The sequence below is a fragment of the Stegostoma tigrinum genome, chromosome 2, assembly GCF_030684315.1.
Source record: "Stegostoma tigrinum isolate sSteTig4 chromosome 2, sSteTig4.hap1, whole genome shotgun sequence".
Taxonomy (NCBI): Eukaryota; Metazoa; Chordata; class Chondrichthyes; order Orectolobiformes; family Stegostomatidae; genus Stegostoma; species Stegostoma tigrinum.
The window spans coordinates 152642571-152661445 of NC_081355.1; positions in this window are offsets into that span (position 1 = coordinate 152642571).

The following is an 18875-nucleotide window of genomic DNA, read 5'->3' on the forward strand; positions in this document are numbered from 1 at the left end:
GTCTCCTCTCCACCTATCTTCTCCTCTATCCATCTTCTCTCCTCCTCCACCTCTCTCCCTATTTATTTCAGAACACCCTTTCCCTCCCCCATTTCTGATGAAGGGTCTGGGCCCGAAATATCAGCCTTCCTGCTCCTCTGATGCTGCTTGGCCTGCTGTGTTCATCCATCGCCATACCTTGTTATCTCAGATTCTCCAACACCTGCTGTTCCTACTATCTCTTGTACAAACTTGGCCTGGTTTCTCTAAATTTTAGGACGCTAAGAGGTAATCTGTTTGAAGTCTTTGGGATACTAATAAAAAAAAGTCAGGGTAGATACAGATAAACAATTTCCATTGGTTGGAGTTTCCAGAATTCAAGATACAGTCTGAGAATTCGGGACAGACCGTTCAGGAGAGATGTTAGGAAGCATTTCCACACACAAAGCATGGGAGAGGATTGGAACCCTCTTCCTCAAATGGTAGTGGATGCTGGACCAGTTGTTAATTTTAAATCTAAGTTTTTTTTTGCTAAGCCAAGGTATTATGTGATATGGTCCAAAGCGGGGGATATGGAGTTACTCCATGATCTCACTGCATCCACAGTTCCTACTTAACTTATTAATATCTCTCTGAAGCTCTAGCTGCTATCTATGTTGCGTACAATTTTGCCTTATGTTGTGAGATCATTAGGTTTGCCATTTGCAGAAGAGAGTTCCAAACAACTGCCAAACTTTCTGTGCAAAAGTTTTTCCAAATTTTCCTCCTGGATTGTTTCGACCCTTCCTTTTAGCGTGGCTCCACTTCCTCCTCACCTGTGGTCTGAGTAACAGGTGAAGCTGGCAAGTAGAGATGGTGTTGTTGAGTTATTAATTTGGAGGTTCTGGTGACATGGGTTCAATCCTATCTTAGTAGCTGGTGAAATTCGAATTTATGAAAACAGCTGGCCCAACGGCGACCTTGCAAGTACCACAGCTTGGTGTAAAAATCTCTCTGGTTCACTTACATCCTTCAGGGAAGGAAGTCTGCTGTTCCAACGAAGAGTGCTAATGTGGTATACTGTATCCGCTCTACCCGTTGTGTCCTCCTCTACATCAGGGAAACCAAGCGGAGGCTTGGGGACCACTTTGCAGAACACCTCCGCTCAGTTCGCAATAAACAACTGCACCTCCCAGTCGCGAACCATTTCCACTCCCCCTCCCATTCTTTAGATGACATGTCCATCATGGGCCTCCTGCAGTGCCACAATGATGCCACCCGAAGGTTGCAGGAACAGCAACTCCTATTCCGCCTGGGAACCCTGCAGCCCAATGGTATCAATGTGGACTTCACCAGCTTCAAAATCTCCCCTCCCCCTACTGCATCCCTAAACCAGCCCAGTTCGTCCCCTCCCCCCACTGCACCACACACCCAGCCCAGTTCGTCCCTGCCTCCCTAACTTGTTCTTCCTCTCACCTACCCCTCCTCCCACCTCAAGCCACACCCTCATTTCCTACTTACTAACCTCATCCCGCCCCCATGACCTGTCCGTCCTCCCTGGACTGACCTATCTCCTCCCTACCTTCCCACCTACACTCACCTTTACTGGCTCCATCCCCACCACTTTGACCTGTCTGTCTCCTCTCCACCCATCTTCTCCTCTATCCATCTTCTATCCGCCTCCCGCTCTCTCCCTATTTATGTCAGAACCCCCTTCCCCTCCCCCATTTCTGAAGAAGGGTCTAGGCCCAAAACATTAGCTTTTGTGCCCCTAAGATGCTGCTCGGCCTGCTGTGTTCATCCAGCTCCTCACTTTGTTATCTTGAATTGTTGACTCTGTCTTACTGTCTCGTCAGAAGATGCCAGACCTGCTCAGTTTCTGCAGCATTTTCTGTGATTGTTTCAGGTTTCCAGCATCCCCTGGAATTTGCTTTTTATCTGTCATCCTTATCCGTTCTGAGTTACATGCAATTCTCAACCCATTACGATCTTAACTGCCCTCTGGGCAAATTAGGGACAGGCAATAAATATGCCAGTGAATAAATAAAACCAAAAGTTGAAAACCCCAGCAAACTTTCTTGAGGGCCATATTAGATCACCCTATGGTTCTTTTGTTCGCTATTTGAATTTTTATCCATTGATATCTGTTTTAATAATCACTGGAAAGAGATGTCCTTTATCGAGAGTTTCAAAACCCCAGACAATTTTGAAAACTTGTGCTAAATCTCCCCTTTATCTTCCCTTTGTCTCACAACTCTTCATTTCTTGGAGCAGAGGAAACTGCAACAGAACATGATTGAGATGTATGAAATTATGAAATGTATGGGTAGTGTAGACAGGAAGAAACTTTTGCCCTCAGTGGGGGAGGTCAAGGACCGGGGTGGGTGGCATAGATTTAAGGGAAGGGGCAGACTGTTTTGAGAGGATGTAAGGAAGCATTTCTCTTCACTTTTAAAAGGCGGTACAGGACGGAACACTCACGGCATTTAATAAATATTGAAATGTGCACTTGCGATACCAGGACACTAGGCTGTTGGCCAAGTGCTGGAAAATGGGTTTGGAGTAGTTAGGTAGTCGTATTAGTTCAGTACAGACTCGACGGGCCAAAGGGCCTTTTTCTGTGCTCTAGGGATCCAAGCATTCATGGCATCCATCCCATGTCTCACCCTCCTTCCACATTTGATGATAACACTAATGTCGCAGTTTGCTCTAAGTATACAGCGTCCAATTAATTTTGCCCCCATGTGACCCAAGCTCAAATCCATGGAAAGCAATCACAAATCGATGATTTTCTTAACCCCCTTCCTGGTGGGCCCCCAGCAGGCGCCTGTGCAAGACGGCTCATATTAGTTTTGTAATTAATTGATAATCAAATAGAGACTTAGAGTCTACCCATTTCTGGTCAATAAAAGTTTTATTATGCAACATAATGTAAATACGGCAACTATCTCCAGTGTAGAGCGTCCAGTGGATAAACCGCCTAGGAAGAGAAATTATTTACACTATCCTGCTGCATTGATTCGGAAATTCAAGGGACTGGAGGCAGTCCTGATCAGACAAATCCTAGATCGAAGATTTTGGGATTACCAGGATAGTGTAAAGGTTGCAGGTTGTGAATTTTTACACCCAGATGGATGGGTTTGGGCTCCAAGTAGGAAGGCTAGCTCAGGAACTGTCTTACATCTTGGACTTCTTCATAACACTGTCTGTTACATATTAAGACTATATATTGCGATACATGGTGCCCAGCAATATACCAGGCTTTGTTCTTACTGTTACAATATAGATATAGTTTTCCATTAACTGCATTTTTTACTGTTAATCTTTCTACTCCACATGCTTTTTAGCACATGTTCCCACCTTTCTTGCTATTTTCAAACTCTATCTTATCTTATCTCACTCTGCCTTAACCTCACCGACACTGTGCTATTTATACCCAAATGAGGAGCAGCTCCAAAACATCATCCTAAGGTTGCTCCGGGGTCCTAAGCCCTTATGCCTACAACGTTTGTGCTGGTTTAGCTTCACTTTATCCCCGTCCCACGTTTATCTACTGAGCGTTACTTTTTTACACTGTTTTCTCTCCCTGTGCTTTTGATCAAGGAATATTCTGGGCTGGATGATTCCACACACTGTCACTCACGCTAACATAAAAATGAAATATATACACTTGGATGCTGGAATGAGTTTGGGTGTCATGGTGTGTTTCAGGAGGCTCGGGAGGTAATAGCTGTCAAGCGACAAACAGGTCTTAGAGTTTGATACCTCTACTTCCGAACTGAGTTTGACAGGATTCAGCAATATTTAACCCAGACTGACATTGCCATGCCTTTTACTGAGAGATAGCTGGCGGTGCTAAACAACATGTTTATCTGAGGTAATAAAATGAGAGGCTGGATGAACACAGCAGGCCAAGCAGCATCTCAGGAGCACAAAAGCTGACGTTTCGGGCCTAGACCCTTCATCAGAGAGGGGGATGGGGAGAGGGAGCTGGAATAAATAGGGAGAGAGGGGGAGGCGGACCGAAGATGGAGGGTAAAGAAGATAGGTGGAGAGAGTATAGGTGGGGAGGTAGGGAGGGGATAGGTCAGTCCAGGGAAGACGGACAGGTCAAGGAGGTGGGATGAGGTTAGTAGGTAGCTGGGGGTGCGGCTTGGTGTGGGAGGAAGGGATGGGTGAGAGGAAGAACCGGTTAGGAAGGCAGAGACAGGTTGGACTGGTTTTGGGATGCAGTGGGTGGGGGGGAAGAGCTGGGCTGGTTGTGTGGTGCAGTGGGGGGAGGGGACGAACTAGGCTGGTTTAGGGATGCAGTAGGGGAAGGGGAGATTTTGAAACTGGTGAAGTCCACATTGATACCATATGGCTGCAGGGTTCCCAGGCGGAATATGAGTTGCTGTTCCTGCAACCTTCGGGTGGCATCATTGTGGCAGTGCAGGAGGCCCATGATGGACATGTCATCTAGAGAATGGGAGGGGGAGTGGAAATGGTTTGCGACTGGGAGGTGCAGTTGTTTGTTGCGAACTGAGCGGAGGTGTTCTGCAAAGCGGTCCCCAAGCCTCCGCTTGGTTTCCCCAATGTAGAGGAAGCCACACCGGGTACAGTGGATGCAGTATACCACATTGGCAGATGTGCAGGTGAACCTCTGCTTGATGTGGAATGTCATCTTGGGGCCTGCGATAGGGGTGAGGGAGGAGGTGTGGGGACAAGTGTGACCATTTCCACTCCCCCTCCCATTCTCTAGACGACATGTCCATCATGGGCCTCCTGCAGTGCCACAATGATGCCACTCGAAGGTTGCAGGAACAGCAACTCATATTCCGCCTGGGAACCCTGCAGCCATATGGTATCAATGTGGACTTCACCAGTTTCAAAATCTCCCCTTCCCCTACTGCATCCCTAAACCAGCCTAGTTCGTCCCCTCCCCCCACTGCACCACACAACCAGCCCAGCTCTTCCCCCCCACCCACTGCATCCCAAAACCAGTCCAACCTGTCTCTGCCTTCCTAACCGGTCCTTCCTCTCACCCATCCCTTCCTCCCACACCAAGCCGCACCCCCAGCTACCTACTAACCTCATCCCACCTCCTTGACCTGTCCGTCTTCCCTGGACTGACCTATCCCCTCCCTACCTCCCCACCTATACTCTCTCCACCTATCTTCTTTACTCTCCATCTTCGGTCCGCCTCCCCCTCTCTCCCTATTTATTCCAGCTCCCTCTCCCCATTCCCCTCTCTGATGAAGGGTCTAGGCCCGAAACGTCAGCTTTTGTGCTCCTGAGATGCTGCTTGGCCTGCTGTGTTCATCCAGCCTCACATTTTATTATCTTGGAATTCTCCAGCATCTGCAGTTCCCATTATCTCTGATGTTTATCTGAGGCATCATTTGTCCCATTAGGTGATCCTATGACACTCTATAAAAGAGAAACACAGTGGCCTTGCTTAATGGCCTGGCTCATATTTATCTCCAAATCGGCATCATTAAAGACAGAAGATTGTCACAATCCCATTGCTGTTTCTGGGAGTTGGCTGTGTGCGAATTGGCGGCCGGATTTCCAGCATTATAAGCCGGCTGTATTTCACAGTCATAGAGTCATACAGCCTGCAAATAGACCCTTTGGTTCATCCAGTCCAGGGAGACCATATTCCCAAACTAAACTAATCCCACCAGCCTGTGCTTGGTCCATATCCCTCCACACTTTTCTTATTCAGATACTTGCCTAAATGTCTTTCAAATGTGGCAAATGTATCGACATCCATCGTTTCCTCTGGAAATTTATTCCACATACGAACCACTCTCTGCGTCAGAAAGCTACCCCTCATGCCCTTTCTAAATCTTTCCCTGCCATTCACCTTATCCATGCCCCCCGAAATTTTCTAAGCCATTATAGAGTCCTCCCTCAACTCCTAAGCTCCAGTGAAAGAGGACCCAGCCGTTCCTGTCTATAACTCAGACCCTTCATTCCTGGCCTCATCCTGGTAAGTCTTTTCTGAGCCCTCTTAAGTTCAGAACCTGGCCAGGGAGATCATGACTCAAAACACTTTGAATCGTGCTGAATGAATTTGTGTTATCCCAATACATCCTCCATCAGTTCTCAATTCCCACACAACCCGAGGTCATTGGCTGTAAAACAATATCCTGAGTTGCAGAAAACAGTATGGATTTGCAAACTCCTTCATTCCTTGCCTGACACGATGGATGGGATGGAAATCGGCTTAAAGAGCATTTAAAATAAAGGCAACGCATTTTATAAACAATCTTAGACAGAACAAATCCTTTTGATGCAAATGAATTATTCCATATATTTACAAGAGTCTCGATGATTAGATTTTGATTTGATTTATTATTGTCAAGTGTATTTAGCTTTGTTTATTCATTCACGGGATGAGGGCATCACTGGCTCGGCAGCATTTATAGCCCATCCCTAATTGCCCAGATGGCAGATAAGAGTCAACCACATTGCTGTGGGTCTGGAGTCACATGTGGGCCAGACCAGGTAAGGATGGCAGCTTCCATCCTTCAAGGACATTAGTGAACCAGATGGGTTTTTCCGACAATCGATAATGGGTTCACTGTCATCATGAGACTCTTAATTCCATATTTTTATTGAATTCAAATTCCATCATCTGCCGTGGCAGGATTCAAACCCAGGTCCCCAGAATTTAATCTGAGTCTCTGGATTAACAGTCCAGCAATAATACCACTGGGCCATCACTTCCCCAGTGCCTATACAGAAAAGTTTTATTTTGCACGCAATACGGGCAGATCATATCATACAAAGGTCATAGGGTGATTGAACAGAGCGAGGAATACAGAGTTACAGCTGCAAAGAAGGTGAACAAAAAGCAAGATCAGCATAGGATTTGAAATTTGAGAGGGCCATTCAGCAGTCTAATAACAGCGAGGAAGAAGCTGTTCTGGAACCTGAGTTTTTCCTTTTGTACTTTCTACCTGTTGGAAGAGATTATAACTGGGGTGGGAGGGGCTGTTGATGTTGGCTTCCTTTCTAGATTAGATTCCCTACAGTGTGGCAACAGGCCCTTTGGCCCAACAAGTCCATGCTGCCCCTCGGAGCATCCCACCCAGACCCAACTCCCCATAATCCACACACCCCTGAACACTATGTGAAATTTAGCATGGCCGATCCATCTAGCCTGCACATCTTTGGACTGTGGGAGGAAACCGGAGCAAACCCACGCAGACATGGGGAGAATGTGCAAACTCCGCACAGAGAGTCGCCTGAGGCTGTGATGGAACCTGGGTCCCTGGCGCTGTGAGGCTGCAGTGCCAACCACTGAGCTGCCCTAAAGGAGTCAGTGGATGGAAGGTTGGTTCATGTGATGGTCTGGGCTGTGCTCACAGCTCTCTGTCGTTTCTTACAGACCTGGGTATAGCAGTTTCTGTACCAGGCTGTTAAGCATCAAGATCGAAAGCTCTCTGTGGTGTATCGATATAAGTTGGCAAGAGTCCTTATGAACATGCCAAATTTCCCCAGCCTCCTGAGGAAGAAGATATATTGTTGTGCCTTCTTGACTGTCACATCCATGTGGGAAGAGTGGTAATACAAGGACGATTGCTTGTATTGAACAATTCATTGGAAAAAGGAGTAATTCCTGGAGAATAGCAGCGAGCTAATAAAATTCCTATTTAGTACGGGGAGACAGAAACTGCCCAGAGAATTATAGACCAAGCAGCTTAACATCAGCAGTAGAAAAATAATGAAATATTTATGAAAGGAGAGAATAGAAGGATGTCATGAAACAAAAACTAAAATAATGAACAGTCCCCATGGATTTGCGAACGGAAAATCTTATTTGATGAACCTTACTGAATTTTTTTGAGAAGTTATTAGAGCGTGTAGGTATTGGCAGTGTGGTAGATGTAATTAATCTGGATATTCAGTAATGTTCTCCATAATAGACAAATGAGTAAGGACACAGAGTCATTGGTCAATGGATTGCTTGCTGACTTCAAAGCAGACAACAGGGTGAGAGTAAAGGAGCAAGAGTAGGGCAGCAGAGTGGCTCAGTGATTAACACTGTTTCCTCAAAGCATCAGGGACCAGGGTTCGATTCCAACTTCAGTCAAGTCTCTGTTTGGAGTTTGCATGTTCTGCCTGTGTCTGCGTGGGTTTCATCCCACAGTTTAAAGATGCACAGGTTAGGTGAATTGGCCGGGCTAAATTACCCATAGTGCCTAGGGATATGCAGGTTAGGTGGATTGGCCAGGCTAAATTACCCACAGTGCCTAGGGATGCCTAGGGATATGCAGGTTAGGTGGATTGGCCAGGCTAAATTACCCACAGTGCCTAGGGATGCACAGGTTAGGTGAATTGGCCGGGCTAAATTACCCATAGTGCCTAGGGATATGCAGGTTAGGTGGATTGGCCAGGCTAAATTACCCACAGTGCCTAGGGATGCGCAGGTTAGGTGGATTGATCAGGCTAAATTACCCCTCCCATTCTTCAGATGACATGTCTATCATGGGCCTCCTGCAGTGCCACAATGATGCCACCCGAAGGTTGCAGGAACAGCAACTCATATTCCGCTTGGGAACCCTGCAGCCCAATGGCATCAATGTGGACTTCACCAGCTTCAAAATCTCCCCTTCCCCCACCGCATCCCAAAACCAGCCCAGTTCGTCCCCTCCCCCCACTGCATCCCAAAACCAGCCCAGCCTGTCTCTGCCTCCCTAACCTGTTCTTCCTCTCACCCATCCCTTCCTCCCACCCCAAGCCGCACCTCCATCTCCTACCTACTAACCTCATCCCACCTCCTTGACCTGTCCGACTTCCCTGGACTGACCTATCCCCTCCCTACCTCCCCACCTATATTCTCCTCTCCACCTATCTTCTTTTCTCTCCATCTTCGGTCCGCCTCCCCCTCTCTCCCTATTTATTCCAGAACCCTCTCCCCATCCCCTTCTCTAATCAAGGGTCCAGGCCCGAAACGTCAGCTTTTGTGCTCCTGAGATGCTGCTGGGCCTGCTGTGTTCATCCAGCTTCACACTTTATTATCTTAAATTACCCCTAGTGCCTAGGGATATGCAGGTTAGGTGGATTGGCCGGGCTAAATTACCCATAGTGCCTAGGGATGCACAGGTTAGGTGGATTGGCCAGGCTAAATTACCCATAGTGCCTAGGGATGTGCAGGTTAGGTGGATTGGCCAGGCTAAATTACCCATAGTTCCGAGGGATATGCAGGTTAGGTGGATTGGCCGGGCTAAATTACCCATAGTTCCTAGGGATGCACAGGTTAGGTGGATTGGCCAGGCTAAATTACCCATAGTGCCTAGGGATGTGCAGGTTAGGTGGATTGGCCAGGCTAAATTACCCATAGTGCCTAAGGATGCACAGGTTAGGTGGATTGGCCAGGCTAAATTACCCCTAGTCCCTAGGGATGTGCAGGCCAGCTGGATTAGCCAAAGGAAATGGTAGGGTGATAGGGTGGACCTGGCTGGGATGTTCTTCAGAGGGTCAGTACAGACTTGATGCCCAAAAAGCCTGTTTCCACATGGTAGGAATTCTGTGGTGTGGAAATTGTGCTCCACACAGGTTAGTACCAGGACCATTGCTGTTCAACATGTACATGAATGATTTGGGCCTTGGAATAAAATAAAGAATAATTTCTAAATATGTTGATAACACCAAATTTAGTGAATGAAATTGGACAGTCAGACATGAGAACTACTGTGAACCACATTACAGTTCAACATGGAAAAGCAATGTAATATGTTTCCCATTGGAATAAAAGGGATGTCACTTATTACATGGAAGGTTCATTTCCAGTTAGCAGGAAAGAACAAAGGGTCCAGGGAACACAGATACGTCAAATCACTAACTGGTCATTAAAGAAAGGTATGCCAAGCACAAAGCTATGCTTCTAGGGGCATACAGTTATGGAGTTATACATCATGGAAACAGACCCTTCCTCCAACCTGTCCATGCCAACCAGATATCCCAAATCAATCTAGCCTCATTTGCCAAGATTTGGCCCACATCCCTCTAAAACCCTTCTATTTAAAATCCCATCCAGATGCCTTTTAAACGTTGTCATTGTGCCAGCCTCCAAGCACTTTCTTTGGCAGCTCATTCCGTACATGCGCCACCCTCTGCGTGAAAAAGTTATCCCTTTTAAACTTTTCCCCTCTCACCTTAAACACGTGTCCTCTAGCTTTGGATCCACCCCCAACACGCACCCGCACCCTGGGGGAAAGACCTTGTCTATTCACCCTATCCATGCCCCTCACGATTTTATAAACCTCTATAAGGTCACCCCTCAGCCTCCAACGCTCCAGGGAAAATGCCCCCAGTCTACTCAGCCTCTCTCTGTAGCTCAGACCGTCCAACCCTGGCAACATCCTCATAAATCTTTTCTGAACCCTTTCAAGTTTCACAACATCCTTCCTGTAGCAGGGAGACCATATACAATTTTAACGTCACTGCGAAGCCTCTTCCAGGGATGCCTAATCCGAAGAAGTTACCCTCCTCCCTCCGGACCAACCTCAGGGGATCGCTCTCCCACTGCAACTCTCTTATCCCCCTCTCTCCCTGTTTATTTCAGAGCCCTCTCCCCATCCCCCTCTTCTGATGAAGGGTCTAGGCCCGAAACGTCAGCTTTTGTGCTCCTGAGATGCTGCTTGGCCTGCTGTGTTCATCCAGCTCCACACCTTGTTACCTTAGACCATAATCAAATGCAGTATTCCAAACATTCTCGAAGGATTGAATGGAAATGTAGGGGAGTTACACTCAAACTGCATCGAACCTTGGTTAGAACCCTTGTGGGGGCCATTTTGGAAGTCTAGACAAATAACTGGGCCGATATTTATTGTCCGTCCCTAGTTACTACTTGAGAAGTTGATGGTGAACTGCATTCCTGAACTGCTGCAGTCTATTTGATGTTGAAAACCCTCAATGCCATGGGGACAGAGTTCCAGAATTTTGACCCAAAGGCTGTTTTGTCCTCGATGGTGTCAAGCTTCTTGAGTGTTGTTGGGGCCGCACCCATCCAGGCAAGTGGGGAGTATTCCATCACACTCCTGACTTGTGCCTGGTAGATAATGGACAGGACTTGGGGAGTCAGGAGGTGAGTTACTTGCCTCAGAATATCCTTAGCTTCTGACCTGCTCTCGTAGCCACTGCGTTTATCGAGTTTGGCCCATTAATTATCTCATCAACGGTAATCCCCAGAGCGTTGACGGTGAGGTGTTCAGCAGTGGTCATGCAATTAATTGAAGAGCCCGGTGGTATTATTGTGAAGGCCTGGTGGTATTATCCCTTGACTGTTAATCCAGAAGCCCAGATAACATTCCCGGGACCCAGGTTCAAATCCCACCATGGTGGAGTTTGAATTTAACTTTAAAAATCTGGAATTAGGAGTCTAAGAACGACCATAAATCCATCGTCAATTGTTGGAAAATCCCACCTGGTTCACTAATGACCCCTAGGGATGAAAATGCCATCCTTACCTGGTCCGGCCTACACGTGAGTCCAGACCCACAACAATGTGGTAGATTCTTAACTGCACAATGGGTAATTAGAGATGGACAATAAATGCTGGCCCAGCCAGTGACCCCTACATCTCATGAATGAATAAGAAAAGCATTTGTCTTGTTCAACTCAGCCATTACTTGGTCCTTGTGTGATATGATCTCGTTTGTCTCTCATCATCTGTTATGACCGCAGTTGATGTTATTACTGGTCAAATCAGCCACCAGATTGAAATCCAGCTTGTTAGATCATCTCTTATCCTGATTTGGTTTTAATGAGGTGGATTCACTGTCATATTACAGATCTTGTTTCAGAAATAAAATGGAAGTTTGTTAAACAAAACAAATTAACACAAAATAGCATAGAACTATCAATTCATCTACATGTTCAAAGAATTTTAAACAAGGTAAAAGTATAGTCCTATTAATTGCAAAACATTACTTTTCATGCTTTTAAAAAATCCATTTCACACCAATCCTTGATAAGAACTCACCCTTCAATCCTTTTCTCTCACACCTTGATAGGTTTGGGCTTACTTAGACATTAAGTCCTAGACTGGAACTTCTGATTGCTTATTGCTGGAGCAATCATACTCTTAAATTTAAAATAAAACTCAGCTTTGTATCCCCGTCAGGGTTTTTTCATAACACATCTGGTTTGTGACTATGATAACAAAGTGTGAGGCTGGATGAACACAGCAGGCCAAGCAGCATCTCAGGAGCACAAAAGCTGACATTTCAGGCCTAGACCCTTCATCAGAGAGGGGGATGGGGAGAGGGCTCTGGAATAAGTAGGAAGAGAGGGGGAGGCGGACCGAAGATGGAGAGAAAAGAAGATAGGTGGAGAGGGTATAGGTGGGGAGGTAGGGAGGGGATAGGTCAGTCCAGGGAAGACGCACAAGCCAAGGAGGTGGGATGAGGTTAGTAGATAGGAAATTGAGGTGTGGCTTGAGGTGGGAGGAAGGGATGGGTGAGAGGAAGAACAGGTTAGGGAAGTGGAGACCGGCTGGGCTGGTTTTGGGATGCAGTGGAGGGAGGGGATGAGCTGGGCTGGTTGTGTGGTGCAGTGGGGGGAGGGGACGAACTGGGCTGGTTTTGGGATGCAGTGGGGGAAGGGAAGAATTTGAAGCTGGTGAAGTCCACATTGATACCATTGAGCTGCAGGGTTCCCAAGCGGAATATGAGTTGCTGTTCTTGCAACCTTCGGGTGGTATCATTGTGGCCACAATCTCCCCTTCCCCCACCGCATCCCAAAACCAGCCCAGTTCGTCCCCTCCCCCCACTGCATCCCAAAACCAGCCCAGCCTGTCTCTGCCTCCCTAACCTGTTCTTCCTCTCACCCATCCAATCCTCCCACCTCATGCCGCACCTCCATTTCCTACCTACTAACCTCATCCCACCTCCTTGACCTGTCCATCTTCCCTGGACTGACCTAGTCCCTCCCCACCTCCCCACCTATACTCTCCTCTCCACCTATCTTCTTTTCTCTCCATCTTCGATCCGCCTCCCCCACTCTCCCTATTTATTCCAGTTCCCTCTCCCCATCCCCCTCTCTGATGAAGGGTCTAGGCCCAAAACGTCAGCTTTTGTGCTCCTGAGATGCTGCTTGGCCTGCTGTGTTCATCCAGCTCCACACTTTGTTATCTTGGATTCTCCAGCATCTGCAGTTCCCATTATCTCTGGTTTGTGACTATCCCTAATCCTTTGGACTAAGGTAATCAAGTTAACGACATTCTCTCCTTCTTAGAAGCACTGCTACCTACATGCATCTCCATGCAAAAGCGTCACAGAACTGTCCGAAACAAAGTAAAACCCAAAATGTTGATCACCATCTCACCAAAAATGTCTGACATTTTGGGTGGGATGGTGGTTCAGAGGTAAGGTCTACTGCCTCACAGCATCAGGGGCTCGGGTTCAATCCCACCTTCGGGTGACTGTGTGGAGTTTCCACATTCTCACTGTGTTTGCCTGGGTTTCCTCTGGGTGTAGTTTAGGTGGAATGGCCAAGCTAAATTGCCCACAGTGCCCAGGGATGTGCAGGATAGGTGGGTAAGCCATGGGATTGCAGGGTCACAGGGATAGGGTAGGAGATTGGGTCCAGGTGGGGTGTTCTTTGGAGGGTTGATGTAGACTTGATGAGCCAAATGGCCTGCTTCCACACTATAGGGATTCTATGATTCTGAGCTATAGCTGCTTGCCTTAAATATAAGGAAAAAGTCTCTCAGTCCAGAAATTTGTGACAGAAACATTGAAATACAATTCTCCTAATTTCTAGGCTCTGAAATCCTGAAGTAAACATAAATTCACTGGGCTACCAAAGAGGCTCTCACAGACATTTAAAGGGAAATCACTATGGCTACAGAAAGACAAACATGTTAATTATAATTTCAGACATGCAGAAAACCCATGCATCACTAACTCAAAACCTATACTTATTAAGCGATACTAAAATATATATAAATCACACAGCTTATGGTCTACCAAAACAATCGCGGATGCTGTAAAACAGAAAGAAGAGCAGAAATTGCTGGAAAAGCTCAGAATGTCTGGCAGTATCTGTTGGGGAGATGATGGTTTAATGGTATTATCACTTGATTATTAATCCAGAGACCTAGATAACACTCTGGGGAGACAACGGGAACTGCAGATGCTGGAGAATCCGAGATAACAAAGTGTGGAGCTGGATGAACACAGCAGGCTAAGAGCACCTTAGAAGCACAAAAGCTGACATTTTGGGCCTAGACCCCAAACACTCTGGGGACCCAGGTTCAAATCCTGCCACGGCTAATGGTGGAATTTGAAATCAATAAATATCTGGAATTAAGAGTCTAATGATGACCATGAATCCTTTGTTGATTGTCAGGAAAATCCCATCTGGTTCACTAATGTCCTTTAGAGAAGGAAACTGTCATCCTTACCTGGTCTGGCCTACATGTGACTCCAGACCCTCAGTAAAGTGGTTGACTCTTAACTGCCCTCTGGGATGGGCAATAAATGCTGCCTGGTCAGCGACAACCTCATACCATGAATGAATAAAGCAAAAAAAAAGGGAAATCAGAGTTAACACTTTGAGTCCGGTGGCAGATCCTCAGAAAGGATATTGCCCAGCTCTTCTAGTACTTGGACAAGGACCGTTTTAGTATCTGAGGAGTCAGGAATGGTGCTGAATATTATGCAAATATCAGTGAACAAAGCAACTGAAAATGATCCTGCTAGGACACTGCCCTGAAGAATTAGGAGTCTTGTGGCTCAGTGACGGCCTCTGGGTCAGAATGTCAAAGTTGAAGGCCTCTGTACCCCTGACACGGGTTATAAACATATCTGAACAGGATGATTAAAAATATCGACCCTGAGGAATTGCTGTAGTGATATCATGGGCTTGAGGTATTGGCGCCCAACAGAGAAAAAATTGCTTTGTGCTACTTTGTGATTCCAACCAGTAAGGAGTCATCAAATGTCATAATGCTGTGAATGAAGAACGTTGTCCTCTGCTCAGTCCAAGATGGCCAACTTCTCACATGGCATCACATGTCTCCAACCATGGTCGAGACCCTTTCAGCATCTGGAAGAATGTCCTAAAAACGGGTGATACCCGAAACATCGACTGCTCCTTTCCTCCAGATGCTGCCTGGCCTGCTGTGTTCCTCCAGCCTCCTGTTTCTCTCCCTTAGATTCCAGCATCTGTAGTTTTTTATTGTCTCTTTCCATCAAGATCGTCCCTCAATTTACCAAACTCCACAGGATATAGGCCAATGCCACATACATTTTAGTTTATATTTCCCATTTCCATGGGAAACAATGGTTCTGAACACCCTCCTGTTTTTTTAAATCAGTCTAATCGTTCAAAGTGAGCTATTTCTGGTATAAATGTATTGTAGCTATAAAGCAAATCTAATAAATATAAGCTTATCGTTATCAATATTGCTGCTGAGATAGACTTTACAATCTATCTCTGATGTGATATACTTATGTCTGTTATTTCTGTGATTATTGGAGCTATATTTGGATTGTCCACCCCCCCCTTCTCACGATTTTGTTCACTCGCTCCTCTGTTCTAGGTAATTCCTTCTCTGGATGTAAGGGGTGTCCCAAGGGCAGCAAGAGACATAGAAGTGGGCCACTCAGCCCATCGAGCTCTCTTCCCCCATTCAGCATGATCATGGCTGGGCCTCTATCTCGACGGCACACTCCCGCTTTCCCCCCCATACCTCCGACCTCGAGATATATATCCATTTTGTTTTTCCTGAAATGCATTCAGTGAAGAACATTAGTCAGCATTCTGGGTTGCTAGTCCAGTGGCATTGCTGCTGCCTCCCATCGCAAACTGTCTCTTGACAAGTGGTTGATGTGCTACCTTCAGGGCTGTGATGTTGAGATAGAGGATCATAGAGTCATAGAGACGTACAACATAAAAACACACCTTTCAGTCCAAGGTAACAAGGTGTAGAGCTGGATGAACACAGCAGGCCAAGCAGCATCAGAGGGGCAGGAAGGCTGACGTTCCAGGCCTAGACCCTACTTCAGAAGAAGGATCCCATTTCGGAAGAAGGGTCTAGGCCAGAAACGTCAGCCTTCCTGCTCCTCTGATGCTGCTTGGCCTGCTGTGTTCATCCAGCTCCACACCTTGTTATCTCAGATTCTCCAGCATCTGCAGTTCCTACTAACCCTGAAACGATTCTCCTGCTTCAGTCCAACTTGTCCATGCTGACCAGATATCCCAAATTAATCTAGTCCCATTTGCCAGCCTATGGCCCATATCCCTCTAAACCCTTCCTATTCACATGCACATCCAGATGCCTTTTAAATGTTGTCACTGTACCAGCCTCCACCACTTCCTCTGGCAGCTCATTCCATACACGCACCACCCTCTGCATGAAAAAGTTGCCTCTTAGGCCCCTTTTAAATCTTTCCCCTCTCATCTTAAGCCTATGCCCCTCTAGTTTTGGACTCCCCCACCCTGAGGAAAAGATCTTGATTATTCACCTTGTCCATGCCCCTTGTGATATTATAAATCTCTGTAAGGTCACCCCTCAGCCTCCGACGCTCCGGGGAAAATAACCCTAAGTTCTCGCTATAGCTGAAACCCTCCAACCTGGCAACATCCTTGTAAATCGTGATCGTATTGAATGGAGGAGCAGGATCAATGGGCTGAGTGCCCTGTTCCCGCTCCTAGTATCGATGTTTCTGCCCATGTTGGACCGTTACATTCCATGTGCTGCAGGCACACCCACAGTGAAGTTATGGATGCCATTCCCGGATTTTGACCCAGAGGCCATGAAGGAATGTTTCAATCCATGCAGAAGACGGGACAGATGGGAAGTTGGAGGCAATGGTGTGAGGGTTCACCCATTTCGTCCTTTCAGATGCTGGAAACTACAGGACCGGGAGGTGGTGTCAGTCACGTCAACGTGATTGACAAGAAAGCGCTCCCATGCTTCTCTTTCCTCAGGAGGCTGAGGAGGTTCGGCGTGTCCACAAGGACTGTTACCAATTTTTATAGATGCACCATAGAAAGTGTTCTATCTGGACGCACCACAAAGTAGTATGTCATCTGCTCTGCCCCAGACCGGAAGAAATGACAGAGTATTGTAAACACAGCCCAGTCCATCATGAAAACCAGTTTTCCAACCATTGACAATGAAAACGAAATTGCTGGAAAAGCTCAGCAGATCTGGCAGAAGCTGTGAAAGAGAAAACAGTGTTAATGTTTTGAGTCTGGTGACCCCTTCCTCAGAACATCCCTCCATCCGTTGAAACTGACAAACAGGAGGCCAAAAGAAAGCAGCAAGACAGACAACATCTGGAAGAATGTCCTAAAGAAGGGTGATACCCGAAACATTGACTGCTCCTTTCCTCCAGATGCTGCCTGGCCTGCTGTGCTCTTCCAGCCCCCTGTTTGTCCACCTTTAATTCTAGAATCTGCAAGTTTTCTTTTGTCTCTTTCCATCCAGTGACTCTGTCTAAGTCAGTGAGGGTTGAAAACTGAGCACAGGTTCAAATCCAGCTACGGCAGATGGTGGAATCTGAATTCAAAAAAAAATCTGGAATTAAGAGTCTAATGATGACCCTGAGCCCATTGCCAATTGTTGGAAAAAACCCATCTGGTTCACCAATATCCTTTAGGAAAGGAAACTGCCTTCCTCACCCGGTCTGGGCTACATGGGCCTCCAGGCCCACAGCATCGTGGTTGACTCTTAGTTGCCCACTGGGCAAGTAGGGATGGGCAATAAATGCTGGCCTAGCCAGTGATACCCCCTCCTGATAAATGAATTAAACAAAACTTCAATAGCAAGCTGGATGTGGTGGGGGTATTCTGGTAAGGTTACTGGCTTTTACTAATCCAGGACCCTGGGCTAATGATCTGAGGGCCACAGGTTCAAATCCCATCACAACTGATAGTTACATGCTAATTTAATTTAAAATTAAAAGCTCTGTACCATTGTCATAAAAGTATTCGCTGATGTCCTGTCCGCAAGGAAATTCGGCAACATTACCTGGCCCAGTCTACCCGTAACTCCTGCCCTCCACATGTACATCAACTGCTCTTTGACTGTGATCAGAGATAACGGGAACTGCAGATGCTGGAGAATCCAGGATAACAAAGTGTGGAGCTGGGATGAACACAGGAGACCAAGCGGCATCTCAGGAGCACAAAAGCTGACCTTTCAAGGAGTCGGGATGAGGTTGGTAGGTGGGAAATGGAGGTGCGGCTTGAGGTGGGGGAAGGGGATAGGTGAGAGGAAGAACAGGTTAGGGAGGCAGGGATGAGCTGGGCTGGTTTTGGGATGCAGTGGGGAGAGGGGAAGAGCTGGGCTGGTTGTGTGGTGCAGTGGGGGGAGGGGACGAACTGGGCTGGTTTTGGGATGCGGTGGGGGAAGGGGAGATTTTGAAGCTGGTGAAGTCCACATTGATACCATTAGGCTGCAGGGTTCCCAGGCGGAATATGAGTTGCTGTTCCTGCAACCTTCGGGTGGCATCATTGTGGCACTGCGGGAGGCCCATGATGGACATGTCATCTAAAGAATGGGAGGGGGAGTTGAAATAGTTCGCGACTGGGAGGTGCAGACTGGGAAATGCAAGAACAGCAACTCATATTCCGCCTGGGAACCCTGCAGCCCAATGGTATCAATGTGGACTTCACCAGCTTCAAAATCTCCCCTTCCCCCACCGCATCCCAAAACCAGCCCAGTTCGTCCCCTCCCCCCACTGCACCACACAACCAGCCCAGCTCTTCCCCCCCACCCACTGCATCCCAAAACCAATCCAACCTGTCTCTGCCTCCCTAACCTGTTCTTCCTCTCACCCATCCCCTCCTCCCACCTCAAGCCGCACCTCCATTTACGACCTACCAACCTCATCCCACCTCCTTGACCTGTCCATCCTCCCTGGACTGACCTATCCCCTCCCCACCTCCCTACCCATACTCTCCTCTCC